Here is a 4,486-nt window from a genome sequence, read left to right on the forward strand (position 1 = left end):
AAAGATAAAGAAAATATTGAAAGGAAGACAATTTGATGACATTCAAGATATCAAGGGTAACACAACAACTTTTATGGCTATTCCAGAAAAACAGTTCCAAAATTGCTTTGAAGGGTGGACTAGGCACTGGCATCGGGTGCATAGCTTCCCAAGGGGAGTGCTTCAAAGGTGACCATAGTGATATTCAGCAATGAGGCTATATAGCATTTGTTTCTAGAATGAGTTCGCAAACTTAATTGTCAGGTCTCTGTGTGAGTGTGTGTGTGTGTGTGTGTGTGTGTCTGTGTGTGTGTGTGAGTGTAGTGTCTATGCTGCCATTTTAGCATTGTGCTATCTGCTGTTTTAGAAGCTTACTGTTCATTTAAGTACATTTTACTGCACTGTTTGCTATGGCCCCAAACAAATGAGGATAGTTGAAATGTAAAGACTCATCTTTTAAATTTATGATTACTAAAACAATAAATTCTTTGTCATTTCAGATGTTTGGTTAATGACTGTAGACATTTTATTTTAATTAAATAGGTCCATTAAATAAGGCTGTTTTCCTTAGAAGGCCTTTTGTATACCCAGTGCTCTGTCTTCAGTGCCCTGACTGGTTGTACTATTGGGTTGTCAGAAAAGTCATGACATATTTTGTCTGTGTTTTTCAAAGGTCATTTATGTATATAAAGAACAAAGATCAACCAATCATATATTGCCCATTTTGTTCGATAACCATTTGCCATCTTTCATTGAGCTTCATAATTCCTCGTTCATAGAAGGACCTGTCTTTATTTGTGAAAAACTGCACAAGGTGCTGATTTACAGCCTCATCTGAATTGAACGTTATGCCACGCAAAGAGTTTTGAAGACAGCAACTCAAGTGGAAGTCTGATGGCACAAGGTCAGGTGAGTATGGTGGGTGTGGCAACACATCCCATCCAAGCTCCAATAATTTTTGACTGGTGATCAAACTTGTGTGTGGTCTTGCATTGTTGTGATGAAACACNCATTATCCAGAGAGATAATACATACACATGCGAGCATACCTGATGTACACGGAGGGATTGGAGGGACAAGAGGCAACACCAAAGGGAGTGGGCAGAAGAGTGACACTGATCAACAAGAAGACCTGATGAGTGTTGTGATCAGATAGAACAGAATCTTCACGTCGGCGGGATTGTGAACAGTGTCACAGGCTGTGTAGACAGCAAGTAGAACAAGGACTGAGAGGACTGTGTACATTGAAAAGAAAACAAAATATGCATGAGTGCATGTGTCTGTGTGTGTGCATGTATGTGTGCACATGTGCATGTGTGCACGTGTGTGTGCATGTGTGTCCATGCTTGTGCGTGTGTGTGTACATGTGTGCATACATGTGTGCATGTGTGTGTTTTCAGACACTCACTTTGCTGCCTTAAAGGGAGTAGGTGGCAGATTATACGGATTCTTAGCTGGAGGGAGTACTTTCAATAATTTGGAGAGGAGAGGAGAATGGTACCTACAAGGAAATTGAGTGAATTGAATGCGAAATGCATTGACATATATGAAATTGCCTGAAGAATTTACGGTGTTTAAAATATCATGGGAAAATCCAGACAAAAGGGAGCGTTCAAAGAAAGAGGAGAGAGAATGGTGGTCGATCATAATCCCTTAGAAGATGGGGGAAGGGAGACCTCAGTGGGTTCACTGTCTACTGGAGAAGGGTCGCCCTTTCCGCAGTAAGGAGAGAAGGATGCTGGTAAGCAGAAAGAGATGACACAGACGCTATTCAGCTAAGAAGAATCCTCCAAATTAGGAAGGGAGGAAGAATAAAACAATTTGAAGGGGACATTAACTCCCTGGCTTTCAAATGCTGCTTTCACGCTGTTGATAAGGAATAGAGTGACTGCATGTCTTCCGCCCCCTCTTCCTCTGGGGGATCTCTGTGCTGGTAGTTTCACCCAGAGAAGCTGTGTTTCATGTGGCCTACCATCGCTCCTCTCCATCAGAACACTTCCTGACAGCTGTGTCATGTCACTGGAAAGCCACCCCGTTTCCCCTCCAGGGGAAGGGGTCAGACAGCCCAGCTGGGGTCTGTGGAGCCGGCAGTGTCCCGGGCCTGCCAGCATGACTGAAATCAGAGGTTTTACTAAATATTTCATTATTTTTTTTTCTTTTTTTAGTGGGGCAATATAATAAAAATCATGATAAAAACAATAATGTTTTCTTTTGTTCCTGTGACCTTAGGGTCTTGACAGATAGACGTTTTTTTAGTTTTTTTATGTTTTTTTTTTTTGCCGTTTTGTTGTTTCTATTACCCTTACAAGTTATGCCTGTTATTATGAAACAGAGCAAACTTGTGGACGAAGGGGCGGGTGTTTTCTTTTTCACTCACGGCACATCGTTTCCAATGGGTTGTATGCAAAACGTTGGCTAACCATGCTTTGTTAGGGCACGCTGAAATGATTTCATTTCAGTTCACTCACTTGTGATCCACAGAGGGTGGTGTGGTATTGGCTTTGATAAAACTTCACAACCAATGGGAACCTTTTTCGAATTAGTGCGGAGTGGCCTTAATGCTGGAAATCATCCTGTTGGCCAGGACCCCAGAGCTATCCAGATGAGAAAAGGATGCAGGAAATTCTGTTGTTTACGCATGTGTGTGTTACACTGAGCCGCCGGAGCAGCCCAGCAAGCCCAGAGGGTAAGATGCTTAATAACCTTGTGGTTTTCTACTTAATTTTTATATTTTCCTGCTGGGGCAGAGCATGTGTTGTTCTCGCAGCAAAGAGAAGGACAGTTACTTGTAAGATGCAGAACAAAACCACTGTAGGTCTGGGAAACAGAGGGATTTGGAGTTTCTGCTTAAAGAAGACTTGATTTCTTCCCTCCCCTCTTCCATGTCCCACTGTTGGTATTATTTATCCTGACAGCTTGTCATACATTTCCTGTCTTTATTTTTTATTTTTTTCAAAAAAAACCAAACTGTGTATTAAACAAAATTCAGGTAAGACTTTCACTCTAAATGTAGACAGTAATATGTTGATAGTAGAACCTTGTTTGGTAGTTTTCAAGTGGCTATGAGTTAGTTGGTCAATGTGTTTGAAGTAATCTATATTGTCAGAGGAAGAAAAAAATAACATCGTTACGCAAACCCTCATTTGTTATGCTTCATGTTTGTTTTCACTTTGCTAATCCTCATGCTGAATTCCTGTCATTGTTAGCAGAAAAGTATACGTCAAACTTAGCAGTAATATTGATTTCTTTATAGAAGTTACCTGCGTAGTGGAGAGGAGATAGGGACATAGAATAAAATAATGAAATCCTATACATAATAAAAAGGAAACGGATGCTTAATTGTACAGAAAGTGATTACAGAACTGAAGAAAAAAAGATCTCTAGAAACCATTGGGAAGTATTTGCTTATGTTTCCTGCAAAGATAAATTATAAAGTGAATGTTCAGTGGGTACATCTATTAAATAGAAATATAAGGAAGATATTCTTAAATACATAATTAGAATGATGGAAGTAAAATGGTATTGAAATACACATGATATTTCTTGATATTTTCATTACATCAATGCTAATTTTTCTACTTTCTAAAAGTATGCAAACACATTTTTGTTAATAATTTTGTGGGATAGGGTGTTGTTACGACTTGATTAAATGTTTTGTTGTTAATCATTTTATTGTCAAACATCCTCACATATACATTAAGTGTTCTCAAATTGTGACTTTTATCCATATTTTTACATCAGCATTAGATTAGAAATAAATCTCGAAAAGCTAGTGATAACAATATGTGTATTGTTGTTATTCACAATATGTGAATATTGTGTGATTTTGCAATATCAATTTAAAATATCAGTGTTTGTATTTGAATGATATCTAGAAAAAATGCTTGATATGAATTGCTTTTTATTCAAAACGTTAAAAAATAGTTTTCTTGTGAAATAACGGATCATTTAATGGTCTCCCTTTGGCATTCTTTGTTTGTTTTCATCGGATTCAGTACCTGCTTAATCACTGGGACATAGCTTCTTGGTGCCTCGCTGTGGGTGCAGCCTTGAAATTTATGAGGGTTTCATTAAAATATTAGAGCCACAAACATAATGGCAGTAATTCTTTAAAATTGAAAATGATCTCAGGCCACTTCTAGTTGAAAATGTAGCCTGTCTCTTCTGCTGATATTACAAGGTCAATTGAATTCTGCCATAATGCCAAAATCTTCAAAAATCTCCTTTTTATTAGCAAGATTGTAGAGAAGCCTTGGAAGAAAAGTCTGGCTTCTTGAGCTTAGTCATGAAACATCAGTGGAACTTGGGTAGCTGCTGATAAGCAAAAAGACTCTTCTACTTTGTAGTAGTTAGAGCAAAGGGCTTTCAGGCATGAATTAACACAAAGCAGGGAGGACAGAGATGGGTAATCTGCCTCACTGAGGCAGAAGAAACACACACCTTCGTGAGGAGCAGACATGGAGCTCCATGGAGAGAGCAGACGAGGCTGTGGAGCATCTTCAGCTGC

General features: G+C 39.0%; 1 protein-coding gene across 3 annotated transcripts in view; it reads left to right on the plus strand.

The window, feature by feature from the left end:
- The first annotated feature begins 2,346 nt into the window (after positions 1-2,346).
- The window catches only part of CCDC102B (coiled-coil domain containing 102B), a 139,899-nt gene continuing 137,759 nt past the window's right edge, over positions 2,347-4,486 (plus strand). For 2 of the 3 annotated variants that reach the window (XM_019668896.1, XM_019668899.1), the window contains exon 1: positions 2,347-2,665. The gene's annotated coding sequence lies outside the window, so the exon portion shown is untranslated. Of the gene's footprint in view, positions 2,666-2,856; positions 2,969-4,486 lie in introns of those variants that run through there. The other variant, XM_019668897.1, reaches the window with a different exon arrangement.

This window comes from Hipposideros armiger, unplaced genomic scaffold, assembly GCF_001890085.2.
Source record: "Hipposideros armiger isolate ML-2016 unplaced genomic scaffold, ASM189008v1 scaffold_542, whole genome shotgun sequence".
NCBI lineage: Eukaryota > Metazoa > Chordata > Mammalia > Chiroptera > Hipposideridae > Hipposideros > Hipposideros armiger.